Here is a 15090-nt window from a genome sequence, read left to right on the forward strand (position 1 = left end):
TTATTCTTCGAAATTTTTTGTAACGGCCCTTTGAAGTGTGGCCTTCACGGCGTTTCTTTGAGAAATCGAACCGATGTCCAGCGTGGTTCAACGGTGGGAAATATATTGAAATGTTCGCAGAAAACACCAACCAATCGTTCCAAATCTTTGCTGCACTTATAATTTTGTTGCCTGTCGACAGATGCTCACACGGTCAATCGAACAAAGCACTGGTGTTTCACACCGATGTGCAAACATATGCCCGTACATACACACAAACACACACATACACGCACGTCACGTCCAAAGACGGTTTTTAAAACTCCCATAGGGAGTTTGTAATCACTTGACCTGAAACTCCCTGGGGACTTTAACAAGGTCATGTCATTCATAAACTGCCCCACCACGATGCTCTAGTGGCTGAGGTAGTTGGCTGCTGACCCACAGGTCGCAGGATCGAATCCCGGCTTCGGCGGCTGCATTTCTGTTGGAGGCAGAATTTTCGTAGGCCCGTGTGCTCAGATTTGGGTGCTCGCTAAAAAAACCCAAGGTAGTCGAAATTTCCGGAGCCCTCCACTACGGCGTCTCTCATAATCATATGGTGGTTTTGGGACGTTGAACCCCACATATAAATCAATCGTTCATAAACTCTGTGATTAAGCAGGGGGCGTTTTACGACGACATGTGCCGTGTTCACTCCATACCAGGGAGTAAATAATTGGGGCAGGGGAGTTTTCTGGGCTCATGTGGTGGAGAAAGTCTCATCTCGGCTAACTTTTGCTTACAGTATTGTGAGCTGAAAAAATTGGGGCAGGGGAGTTTTCTGGGCTCCTGTGCTGGAGAAACTCTCATCTCGGATAACTTTTGCTTACAGTATAATGAGCTGAAAAAATAATTAGAAGGTTTTGAACGTTGAATATTTGTATGTGTTTGATAGGAATGTTTCATTTCCGTTCAGTTTTTCAGTATACGCCTTAACTTGGACTATGTATACATGCCCTTACACATATTCAAAATATCAGGACATTCAGTTTACCTATGCTAGAAAACTTGCCAAAAATTTCTGAACAGTGCTCTGATGCAATCGTTTGACCAATATTTGTCGCATTAAAAATTTCGGACACGCTTTATTGCATTATAGGGTATTTTGACTCCTGATGACATGTGAAAGCCTTCTGTGCTGTGCTTGGCTGCAATCTCAAAACCAATATCTGTCTCATCAAGAAGTTTCAGGTACATTTTGTAGATCTTAAAGAATATTTAAAGTACCAACGAAGTGCAAAAGTCTTCAACACAGCACTTATCTGCAACCACACTTCAGCTTAGAGCCATTGTTAATGCCCTCTAACACCTTCAAATAAAGTTATCAAACACTACACTGTAATGGTCTACTTGGTTTGGTTCGTGATACTGACTGACGTTTTGGAGGCACTTGTTCTATTTCTTTCATGTTTCTATTTCTCTAAGTTTTAACCTGGCTGCAGTCGGGAGGTAGTGATATTTTTTTACGTTAGAAAGTTGAAAGTTGAAGAAAGTTGAAATTTATTTCACCACAACGATACACCGTGATTTACACAAACAAGAAACAATTGTGGCATGGAAAGTAGGAAAAAAGCTGCGCTATAGCAGCTTGACTAGCCCCACCTCCCATTTGTACAAGGCAACAGAAACAATGGCACACCAAGCTCCATACGGTGCTCACGTATGATTGAAAGAAAAAAGAAAATAAAATAGCATTATAGTGGTTGTTTATGAAGTACAGAATAGATGCACACTTGGGTGTTTACAAACAAACAATTTTTGGGAAAAAGGCAACCAATATAAGACGCTATAACAGAAAGGGGTACACTTAAAATTTCATGCATTTACAAGTACTGGGTGTAATTTTTCTGGGTTTATAGTTCCTTATACAAACAGGTTTAATATATCACTACTTGAAAGGAGACGCAATTGCTGTTCTGTGAGCTTGAACTTATTTAGTATATGGGGAACAGAGTGCTTTAGCATTTGGAGTCCGTAATTTGTTCGCGGTCGGGGGATGTGCCAGTGTTCAGAACTCCGCATCGGACGCAACAAAATTTTCGGCTGTAAATGTGCTAAGCCTCTCAGGTTTGCGCAATTCTTTCGAATTTCAGACCTCAAAGACAACAACAAGTTATGTTCATATGCCACACAAAATTTTAAAACTTTAAACTTGACAAATAAATGGGATGTGTGTTCTCTGTAACCTATATTTGCAACAGCCCGCAAAGCGCTTTTTTGAAGTGTATACAACTTTTGTTTTGATGTTTCAGTTCCAGAAGCCCATACCAACTGACAATAGCGTAGATGAGAACAAAAAAGCGTATTAAAGATAAGAAGTTTCTGGGGGAGCGGTAGAAACGACTGACACCTTCTCAGCACGCCAAGGGCTTTTCTTAGCTTAATACACAATTGTTCAGTGTGAGAATTCCAGAACATATGTTGATGAAAGATGACGCCCAAAGTTTTGACAGTCTCTGAAAGTTCGATATTGAAATTATTTAGCATCAGTTTTTGTGTGTACGTACATGTTATTCCTTTCGCACGGAAAAGAACGGCCTTGGTTTTAGAGCTGTTGATCTGTAACGAATTTTGGCAGGACCATTTCGAAAAATTGACTAACGTTTTATTAGCTGCTTTTATCAAATCGTCTATATTTGTTCCCGTAAAGAATAAGCTTGTATCATCTGCATAAATAATGTACGTTATTGAGTGATCCACATTTACAATATTATTGATATAAAGGTTAAATAGAAGAGGTCCTAATATGCTTCCCTGTGGTACACCGCGTTTGATTTTTTTGGGCATAGATGTTTGCCTATTTATAGACACACACTGGTACCGATCACTAAGGTAGCTTCCTATTAAATTGAGCGCGATGCCTCTAATCCCGTAATAAAACAATTTTTCTAACAACGTTTGGTGATCAATTCTGTCGAACGCCTTCGTAAAGTCTATGAATACGCCTAATGTTAGCTTTCTTGCTTCAATGTTGCCCAGTATCAACTCTTTTTGATGCAACAGCGCTGTCTCCGTCGATACGCCGATTCGCACACTTATTGTGATATTACCGTTGAAATGCTTTCATTATGTATTTATTTCATTTCATTTCATTTCTTGCGGCGTCAGTGTCGACAACGTTCGTGAGAAAATGGTACGACTCCTTGCAGGTTTTAAAGTACACTTTATAAAAAACACGCAAAAAACCAAGCACACACGCGCACGAAGCAAACAAAGCAAACAAAAAGCTAACTATGGTCTCTGATGTGCGTAGCGTCTTAGCATAACTGAGCCCCAGGTGAACACAGGCTCAACCGTGGGGGAGTCGAGCACATAGAGCGAGGCGATGACGTGGCGCAGAGACGAGGGGTTCAGGCTTGCCTGCAGCCTTGGTAAATACGGGTGTGGCATACGTCATCGGCCACATTGGACCCGTCGAAACAACAGCGTCCCAGGTGTCGACCCTCGGGCCCAGTCACCTGGCTCCGTCGAACGCCCAGCACCATCGCCTCCCTTGCGCTTTTAACGCGATAGCGTTACAGAGCTCGTGTTGTAGAAATCTCGCCGTTGGTGTCGACCCCATTGGTTGTGAGCAAAAAAATCATCCTTGAGCGAAAAAGCAAGTTCCAGAGATCACCGCGGGAGTCCGTTATTGGTCCACGCGTGCGCGCGCGATCACACTGAAGAAGCCGCGCATTCGAAGAAAAAAAGTGCTCAAAGTCATGAGGCACGGGAAACCTAGTTTCTTTGCCCCTGCCACCCCTCTCTGCTAAGCTTCCAGCGCTTTCGTCGGGACGAGAGAAGAGATAATGCAATTGCAGCATACAACAAACCTTTGTAGCTCCACTCGCACTGGACGGATTCTTAAGATTTTTACGGCGTTGAATTCGTGCGGCAATAAGCTCTTCTGGTGAATTCATTGTCTGGTTACTTGAAAAAGTGTTTCAGGACCTCTTTAACGCATTTTGTTCCACAGGTGTCACGACGAAAAGGAGCCCATTCGGCGATTTGTAGGCGCATTTGTAGGCCTCAAACTACGTCGAAAAAGGCCGGGATAGTGCACCCATCGCCGCTAAAGACACACAGGAACTTTCAAATAGCTCTAAAAATGGACAACTATGTCAATCTAGCGGAAAATATATCATTCCTTTCCAGAGGCGTTGATCAAGCAAACAGCAAACGCTAAATAATGTGCTGCTATCTGCGAGGCATTGCGAGACTCTTTATGGCCTCCGAGATGGCGAGCGGGTGGCATGTGTCGTGGAGGCCTTGCGACTCTTGCTATAGGCCAAAAGCCTGTATGTACCATTTGCGTGCGCGCGCGCGCTGGTACAATCTACTGTGTGCGTGTGTGTGTGCGTGTGTGTGTGTGTATGCAACAAACATATTAATAAGTATGCACTTCGCGGTTGAAGGGCGCACTAGGGGCCTGATGTCACTATCGCGTTCAACTCTTAAACGCGAAGCTTTAGTGTGCCCCACTTTTTTCTTCCTCTTTTTTCGTCTCCCCCTTTTAAGCTGCAAGCTTACCTAGGTGGCGCCCTCTTGCACGGGCGCCAGCGTCTTCGTTGTTTTCCCTTCCCATTGCATACTCCGGAGCACTGCCGATCTTGTGCGGACATCACACAAGCCTCCGTTTAAGCCTTTTATTGGTGAGTCAACATAAACAAAATATCATATATGTGTGCTTTAGAGAGACACAGTAAAATTCACGCATCACTTGTGTAAACACTTTCAAGCACCAAGTAGAAATGTATAATATATGGGTCAGCAATTTTTTTTTTATCTGTCAATGTGTGCTCCTTGACTACACTGCACAATCTATGTGCATTGAGAAATTTTCGGCCAGCACATCTCATATGGTAGTAAACGCTTTTTCACATCACCACGAAAAGTTCAGTTCATTTTCCCATAACATTCAAGACAGCTGCCGGTTAGTTGAACACGACATTCAAGTAATCACGTCCCACACAAAACAAAGGGCACAATTTCTTCGATTTTCATAAAGGCGCACCAAAGACAGACACCTGAGCCTCGGAATGGAGAACTTATGGAGCACAGTCCATTCAAACACCTTCCAGTTGCATGACGCAAGCTCAATTTTACTTTCTGGAGCATGTAGGCGTTGCAATCATGTGCACCCATCTAGAAACATCCTATTATCTCTCGGTGGCAAAGCAAACCATTGCAGAAGTAAATCATGCGGCAGCGCATGTGTCGTCCCAGTGAAAGTAGTTTCTGCCTTGCATGATACAGATGGAGATTCAGCTGCCTTGACGCTCAAGTAACGACGTCTGCAACCAGTGCCGGCCTTTTGCACCTTATTCTTCAGACATGAGTCACGCTTCCTTTCTTGTGAATCCTCACTAGATTTCAGATTACGCATTTTTGTGCTAGTCTCAGAATGTTTCAACGCGACACTACCTTCTTTGCCATCAAGATTTTCACCAGTATTTATCATCCTTTCTTTAGATGACTTAGAAGTATGTCCGTCAGTCACGCCCAGGTTATCTGCTAGTGGAGCATATCGTTCAGCCGAAGGCTCTGGGATGACCGTCTCGGAACGCTTCGTATGACGTTTGGCGTAATGATGGATGCTAACGGATAGGCTTTCAACGCTAGAGTTGCTTAACCACAGTGTATCCTCTCCATTGAAGGTACTTTGCCTCAGAGGGGTTCTGGAAAGGAATTCATCCCATAGAACATTTCTTTCCTCCTTGCTCTCGAAGCTGTCCTGTACTTACAGGGGCTCAAGCAGACTATTCCAGGCTTTTTGGTCGCTGACTGGAAGTATAATAGGTGCAGTCAACTTATTTTTAGGAACTAGCTGCCCTGTGCGTTCCACTACAAATATCGTAGGAAATTGACTAAGACTGTCTTGTTTCTTTTCAAAAACTGGCGTTGTATGCGCAAAGCATACTTGGGATGGCACGTAACACTGCAGTTACCACTGCCATGTCTTTACACCTACCATAACGCGCCTCAACTTCCGTAAGACGCCAGCGGAGCAACACAATTTTCGCCTCCAGCGCGGCCTTCTCGCATGCCAGCTCATCCTCATGTTCTTGTGCCCGCGCATCGCGCTCTTCCTGTTCGCGACGTGCACGCCCCTCCGCCTGTTCGCGTCGGGCCTCCTGCTCGGCGACACGATCCTCTCTCTCACGAGCTTCCCCTTCTCGCATCCACTGCTTCGGTTCCTCTACGCCGAGGCCTAGCATCTCCGCGATGCTGCTCAGCTCACTAAATACATGTTTCCTTTACCAGTTCAACCTCGCAACGCGCCATGCCCCACGTTGAGCGCTATTGTGATGAGGTTCTTGGAATGTTCGTATTCTACAGAGTATGTTGCGTCAGTGACGACAACGTCCGTGAGAAAATGACGAGGCTCTTCACAGCTTTAATACCCCTGCCACACGTGGCAACATAAGTGCACTTCGAGCGAGCAAACTTAGCCACGAGTATCAATTGAGTGCTGTCACACGAGCAAGTTTAGTGTCTCTTGCTGCAAAGTACACTTGCGGAAAGTGAGTTCCTCAACCTCCCTTCACTGCGATGAAGTGTGCTTCAGTACCAATGGCTTGCACAGAATAGGCTGTGCCTAAAACGGCGCTCATACCATTTTTAAACTATTGTTTTTGTTATAACGGATACTGATATGTATTAACACGTCGTAAATCAAACAAAATTCTTGCTGCTCTCACCCTCGGCCAGTTTGCGGCCACGTCCGCTAGGAGGATGCGGCAGTACATGGTGTGCAATGACTGCGCCCGTTGCGTTGTTTACTTCCAGGCTCACTTGCACATGTGTACGCGAGTCGTTCTCTAGTCGTTTACGATGGCGTGTGCCGCTGGTGCTACTTCAACGAAGACGATGTGGTCTGACGATGAGATACGGGCGCAAAAATAACAATACATATTCCGCTGCAAACAGACAGTTACCACTGTCATCATTTCCTAAGTACACTTCGCTTTCTCGTGTAGCAACGAACCGCCGAAATGACACTTTGTGGGCGTAAGTACACTCGCTCAAAGTTCACTTAAGTTACCACGTGTTACACGGGTATAAAACTGCACTTTATGAAAAACACGAAAAAGACGAGCACACACACTCACGCAGCAAATAAAGCAAACAAAAGCAAACAAACTATAATCTCTGATGGTCTCAACGTCCTAGCATAAGCTGAGTCCCAGGTGGACACAAGCTCAGCTGTTGAGGAGTCAAGCACTTTGGGCAAGGCGATAATGTGGCGCCGAGCCGAGGGGTACAGGCTTGCTTGCAGAGGCCACGGCTTGCAGAAGGCACCAGGAAACCTAGAGCCTTGGTAAAGAGGGGTGTGTCAGACAGCAGACGTCAGCGGCCACGTTGAGCCCGTCGCAAGAACGCGTGGACCACGTCCCACACGTTGACCCTCGGGCCCGGTAACCTGGCTCGGTCGAACGCCCAGCATTGTCCCATTCCTTCCTCTTTTGCCGCACGCGCCTCCTTTTTTTTAAGGGGGACACACCATTGTGGTCTCCCTTCCAAGCTCACCGCATTGGCCTCCTCCTCGTTTTATTTTCCCACCGCAGATACCGGAGCACTGCCGATCTTACGCACACATCACACTCTGGCTCCAACGGGTCAAACGGCGCGAACCCCGAAGGTAAAGTCACTTTTGAGTTGACAGCCTCGGGTGAGGGCGCATACCTCGTATACCCTGTGACGTCCTACGGCATCGTCTTCAGCAGAGAGGACCTACTCAAGGCACAGCAGAACGATCTGTTTTGTCAGCCAAATGTTGATGGACTGAAAGACCTGAACTCCCAAGGAAGAGTGGCGGTCAAACCATCGGGCGCAGCCGGACAGCTGTTATTGATGTCAGCGCCGAGAGCTGGACGCAGACTGGTATTGCTGCGGGCACATTGGATTCGTGTCTGCTTGATGCTAATGGTGTTCTCCTGCACTACCTCCCATATGAAGAAGCTCCCGAGGAGTCATTCATGGGAGTGACACCCTATAAGGAAAGCAAGTCTATTCAAAAGCAATTGCAGGGAGCAATTGCATTGCCACTCCCCTTACACCCCGAACAGGAGGGACTGCAGCAGGAGGAACCGTCAGTATTCTTTCAGTTCCTCCTTCGGGGGATGAACAGTTACTCGCTCCAGTTGCCCCCGAAAAATAAAACCGTTACTCCCACCAGTTGCTTTCCGATGACCAACGGTTATTTGATTGAAAGATATGTAGGGTTTAACGTCCCAAAACCACGATATGATTATGAGAGATGCCGTAGTGGAGGGCTCCGGAAATTTCAACCACCTGAGGTTCTTTAACGTGCACCCGAATCTGAGCACACGGGCCTTCAACATTTCCACCTCCATCGAAAATGCAGCCGGCGCAGCCGGGATTCGATCCCGCGACCAGTGGGTCCGTAGCCGAGTATCTTAGCCACTAGGCCACCGCGGCGGGGCGATGACCAATGGTTAGTATTGACCATTACTTTCACGTGTTCGCAGTTACTCTATGAGGACCATCTGCACATGCTTTAAGTTATTCCTTGTGGAAATGAATATTTACGTCAAGTATAATTGTCCGACGCTGAGAACACGTCCAGAGCTTCTTCGCAGATATTGCTGTGGTGCTTGTAACACAAAATTAGACAAATTTTGAAAGGAGAATATATACTACATTGTTTTACTTTTGACGCGATGTGTGGGCACACGTAGAAGTATATATAGCCTTCGCCCCACTCACTGCCAACATCAACCGAGTGGCACATTACATAGAACGTTTTCTGCCCCTTCCGTGGAAACTCAATGTCGAACTCAATTTCGTTTACCTGTGCAATATGGGTCTTATGCCTGTCAGCTAACGCTGAGTGGTATTAAAATTGTGTGCACTACTGGACATGTGCTGGTCGTAAAATTGTGGAAACCAATCGCATTACAAAGAAAAATAAACGCTGATATTGCTTATAGTACATCCGCTGTTTCGCACAGCTGTAAAAGCAGCCTTTTAAAGGGTATTGTTATATTCAAGCTAAGTGACACGACACGTTTGTGGACTGAGTCGGCATTGCGTTTGCGTGTATTTGCTGCTCTGCGTATTTATGTAGAGAGGCCATTCAACATGAATAGCAGTATTGATCGAGTTGGCTTTGTCTGGTGTATTTTCTAGTGCGTTTCGAAAATAATGACCCGAAAAACAGTGACTAATGATCCGAAAAACGCGGCTTTCATCTCGGCAGCATGTGGATGAGGACGCCATGCTTGTAGTCTCAACGTAAACCGATGGCGTAAGCAAATGAAGACAAGGACACAGAAAAATGGGAGAGAACAAACGGACACCCGTTTGCCTTGAGATATGAACCAGCTCACACAGCTGCAAGTTTTAATGCGTATAGTGTTGTGCGATACGCCAACACCTCAGGTATAGTCTGAATTTCCGCAAGCATTAGCTAAGGGGACCATATTACCACGGGGAAGTATTCATATAGTTATTTTGGCAGGTTTGATACCAGAAAGTATTGCTACTCTGGTTTATTCAAGTTAGGTATAAATGCATCGTTTTGTTCGTGAGCTCTTTGCGACTATTGTCTTATGGTTTCATGCATTATGGGCCACATTATTTCTTCAGCTGTCATTCTAAGCGCTAATTGATGCCTGGCGAACCTCCCAAATATCTGTTGTTGGTAAGGTGCCATCCGACATCGTTGTTTTTGTGGAAGTAGGCAGACACGGCTGAATCGTGCTTCGAATGCTGACTAAATGCCGCTGCGAAAAGTCACGAGTCCAGTTTGTCTGCTTTCGCCAACTCTGCACGATCTTTAGCAAGACGGCGTCCTTGTAGGCGCCGTTGCTTGCACGCCTTAGACAACAGATTTCTTAAGTTTCTTTCGAAACCCACAATTTACTTTCTTTCAAAGAATGCGCCTGACTGGCGAGCGACTGCGTCACATACTACAGGAAGTTGTCACCACCTGCCTAAATTTTTATGGTTTTCATTACGTTCGAATTAACAACAGCTTCTCGAGCCCACTAAGCAAAAGGGGCTTTTTCTTCTCTTGTCGACTCCGATTACACTGCCAATAGCAGTGTCGCAGTGGGTAAAAAAGCGCAGCAAATTTAGATTGTTTATGACTATAATATTGCATATTCACAGCATTAACACAATATTGCTGTCAGTGTCTTTATTAGGCCTCTCTCATTCCACGCCTGTTTGGCCACGTTCATTGTGGCAAGAGGTTCCAAAGTAAGGGGTAGCACTGTCAGCATATAAACAAGGAAAACAAACTGGTATGGAACCATGTATACGCTATCTGAGGAAGCAGGTTGACGCCTCTTACACACCTCCCCCCCATATATATATATATATATATATATATATATATATATATATATATATATATATATATATATATATATATATATATATATATATATATATATATATATATATATATATATATATATATACAGCCATGGTGGCGGAGTGGCCGTGGCATTGCAAGTAGTCAAGAAGATACTCCGTGAGCAGTCAAAGCGTAGTTTATTTCGATGTTTCAGCCAGAGTCTGGCCTGCAGCCTCTGGCAGAAACGTCGACATAAACCACGTTGTAATTGCTCACGGAGGATCTACTTGACTCTATATGCATATTTGGTTGCCATAGAAATAGAAAAAAAATAAATATACGATTCTGAAAAACTGTTTTTATAAAATGTTTTTTTTTCGAAGCGTATGTTTATTTTTTCCTATATACATAATAATTTATTTATTTAGTTACTTCCTAACGTCATCAAAACTAAAAAAGCAAGGAATAACTGGCTGTGAGCCTTGCAACAAAGCATTGATGCAAAGTGTGGGCACATATACATACGACACAGAAAACCATTAGCACGTTATCAGACTTCACCTTTAACATTCGAGGTTTGTTTGTGATAGTTCTAACATTATATACACATACTTGAATGCACCGTTTGCAAAGAACAGTATATTTGTCAAAAGGAAAATTCACTTCGATTGCGCTTCAATAACCATGGATCGCATGCTAATGAGCTTCCTACCTACTATTATCAAAACACATTCGCTTACTTGGACATTATTTTGAAAATATTCGGCCCACTATACTTGAGTGAGGCTTTCTTTCACATCACGATCGAGGGGCCCGCGAGTCTTGCCTAATCTGTAAGTATAAGAGTGTTTCATCTGGTACTAACGAAAGCCCAGTCACACTATATATACGAGCGTTGCCACTCAGCACAAGCAATCATAGTCTGGTCTTCCTTGGGATGGGCAGCTCTGGTTCAAATATTCTGCATGTTTCCTCAAGGGTTCCTTTGGTAATCACTCATTGTCCTCCATATCCATCGTACCAGACTACGGGCTAACGTACTACGTTGTATCATGATCAGTGTCTGTGCTTTGTAGTTCTGCTTTTTTTTTCTTTTTTCCGACTTGTTTTTGAGCGTTTTGTTATATTAACCTTAACGTGTTTGAAGGGCGGTTGAGGGCAAGTTTAAAAGGGAAAGAACAATTGATCTGAAGATAAGATCTTAGTGGTGTGTGCTGAGTTACGGTTTCCGATCCACATCACTACTGTGTAATGCCATATCAACTGCGTGTGCAGCCTATCTTACTGTTTGTAATCTGACTTCACTGCCACGAGTAACAAGCGTGCGCGCATAAATCTATATTGCATGTGTGCGACCGCGTTTTTATTTTGGCAATATCGCTATCGATAACTTCAGTGAACATATCTCATTTAGGCGTGCTTATAAGAAAGCCAACCTTCATGTACTTGTTGCTTTGACAAAGTCATGATTCCACGTCCCAAAAACACCATATGAATATTAGAGAAGCCGTAGTGGAAGGCTCTGGAAATTTATACCACCTGGGGTTCTTTAACGTGCACCCAAATCTGAGCACACGGGCCTATATCATTTTCGCCTCCACCGAAAATGCAGCCGCCGCAGCCAGTATTTTTTTTTTGACAAAGTCTGGTCGAACAGAAGAAACGTTAGTGAAAATATGCGCCAAACCAACGAAAATCTTTCTTTCCTATTATTCTATCGGGTTCCAGGTGATATATGTATATATATATATATATATATATATATATATATATATATATATATATATATATATATATATATATATATATATATATATATATATATATATATATATATATATATATATATATATATATATATATCACAAAAGAGCTGTCCTTTATGCCGTAGACAAATAGGTAAAAGGTGTATGCTTGTCCAAAACTGTTGATTCGTCGTTGTTTCGATCGGAGACCAATCATTCCTATTATGTGCGCATTATGTGTATTATAAGAGTATAATGGGAATGAATATACACTGACGAACCCCTACAGCACATAAGCGAGTTTTACAATGGCGGGCAACGCTTACGTTAACGTTAGCGTATCTCAACGTTGACGCTTACACAGAATGCACTGCCTGCCAACATGCACAGCGAATAGCATTCTCGCTAACACTACCGCAAGCACGTATGGCTCAATCTAGTTATAAAAAAATAGTACATGTACTGTAGAAACTTCAAGTGCGCCATTAAATCGAGCTCATACAAAGTCACATTTCAGTTGCGTGTTTGGTCAAAAATATGTCACTTTCTTTCGACATATGCTGCAATCGAATTTTCTTCAATGCCCCTATTACCTGTCCCAGCTTGACGCGCGGCCGTATTTGCCCCGTTTTTCTAACTAGCGAATGAATTCAGCGTCATTATCTGTGTTCGGCTACACAAAACATGAAAGAACGTTGTAAATCATTTGGCTAAGCATTCTGCACCACAAATAGACAGTAGATCTGATCAACGGGACTATTTTATTGACAGTATACTGCTGCCGAAGCATCATTTCTTAAATTTAAATGGAATATGTGCATTATTCAGAAGTGGTCGCAGAATGGAATCCCGGCTGCAGCAGCTGCATTTCTGATGGAGGCGGAAATGTTGTAGGCCCGTGTGTTTAGATTTGGGTGCACGCGTAAGAACCCCAGGTGGTTGAAATTTCCGGAGCCCTCCACTACGACGTCTCTCATAATCATATGGTGTTTTTGGGATGTTAAACTCCACATATCAATCAATCGAATATTCTGAATTAAATGAGTTTAATATTGCAGGCCGATGGCTAGAAAGGTTCGAAGAGCAGGCACAGCCATCTTGCCCTACGTGCAGAATTTCTCGCGTGCGTTAGCGGTGCATGCTTTATTCTAGAAGTAGTGCCATAAAAACGGCAGTGGTGGTGCACGAAACTTACCCTCCCACTTGCCAGTAATCGCCGAGCAAAGAAGGCGATGGAGACCGCCACGCATTAGAGACACTGAGCATATATCGTCCGAAGGCAGCTTGAAACTACGGGCACCCAAGAGTGAGACCAGATACGGCACCGCATGGCTTAATCACGCATGCGCGGTAGCTATTCCATCGCTCTACAGTGTGCAGCCTCGCTGCGCCCGATTGCTCTGAGACAGCATTGGGGCGTCCGAAGAAAGTACTACCGAGGAGATAGCCGCGCTTTTCGAAGCTATGGTCGACAGGGGAGTATGAGCGGCAACGGGACTGTGTTTTTATATGCCAAAAATTTTGCGACCTGTTAGTGCAAACTGTCCGAATTTTTTTCAGGTCTGTGGATATGAGGACATGTTTAGTGGTTCCACGAAACAGTGAGATGAATATGCTGCTAAATCACACAAGCGTTTTGGACAGAGACCACCGCATGCGCCATCCATGCAACCAGTATAGCCTTGTGGTTTCATATTGGTCTCACTCGCTTTATGTATAAAGCCGCGTGTTGAGTGCTCTTCTCAACTGTTCGTCATCATATATTCTAATCACGCATCTGCTATTGACCATCCTTTTTTGTGAAGTCTGTTGCTATGGCGCAGTTCAATTTTTATTCGTTCACGTTTCTACCGATTCAGTGGGCGCACGTTAGAGGCTTTCGCACTATTGGTTTCCGTTACCATGCGCTGTTCATTTCCGTTCGTTACAATCTTACTCTGAGATAAGCAGTGCATGCGCACATGTTTACCTAGTTTAGGCGTAGAGTTTATGGGATCTTGTTCAACTACTCGTATTATTATTCTCGGCACTCGTAATAGCTCTTTTTTGTGCGTGTGTGTATTTCTCGCCCATACGTTGAGTGGAAAAATTGCAAATTTACTCTGCAAGAATGAGAGTGATTAAACTGCCGGCAGTGTGTTGCGACGGCCTTACATATGGGAAGGTCCCGAGTCTTATTTTTTGGTAAATATTATAAATTTAGGGGAACTCCTGTGTAAATAATTCGCCCACCCGTAGACATAAATCTGCTAGTCTGGTTATAACCAAGAGCCTGAGCTAGATCATTCATTCTGAAAAACACACAATATGCGGTGTTGTGACTTCTTTCTTGTGTGTGCACACCCTGGATATTTTGAATTACTTGTCTGACTCTTCTAAGCATGCCTTTTCACTGGAACATTACTTCACTTTTTTGCTTGGCCATCCTTCATCCCACATTCACGCTTCCTTCGTTTAAATCTGTAATTACTATTTTATTTTGTGGTTCAACACCGTCGTTGCTACAAATCACAACATCGTCCACAAAAGACGAAAACTCTCCGTTGTTCCTTATTCTTATTTTTCACACTCTTCTTTAAATATTTACTGTGGACAGGCCGCTAATAACGTTGAACGGTTTGTAATTCTTCACCTCATCCCATCTTCGATCAAGATGTTGCTGTGTTTATTTAGGAATATGGTGGCTTTGACATCTTTCTAGATGTTGGCTTTGGTATGTGTGAATGTTTAAATATTCCTTTGTGGCATAATTATTCCAATAAAACTGCTGATGTGTGTATATATATGTGAATAAAATGCTCATGATCTTCTAGACGTGCTACCTCAGACGCATGCGTGGTTGGCGCTGCAGACCTTGCACGCTTTTGAGATTCATTGGAGACAATACAGTTTTGTTGGCCTTGCGTGAATCTTCAAATACATGGTTCTCAATGGCACACTACAACCCCAGTCAAACAATCATTATCATTATAGCGTATTTTACGCATACAGTCGGTGAATGATGTTCATCTGCCAATA

General features: G+C 43.8%; 1 protein-coding gene across 6 annotated transcripts in view; it reads left to right on the forward strand.

Moving 5' to 3' along the window:
* The window catches only part of LOC119175625 (solute carrier family 15 member 1), a 441245-nt gene that overhangs the window by 217371 nt on the left and 208784 nt on the right, over positions 1 to 15090 (forward strand). The gene's annotated exons all lie outside the window — the stretch shown is intronic.

The sequence above is a fragment of the Rhipicephalus microplus genome, chromosome X (assembly GCF_043290135.1).
Source record: "Rhipicephalus microplus isolate Deutch F79 chromosome X, USDA_Rmic, whole genome shotgun sequence".
NCBI classification, from domain to species: Eukaryota; Metazoa; Arthropoda; class Arachnida; order Ixodida; family Ixodidae; genus Rhipicephalus; species Rhipicephalus microplus.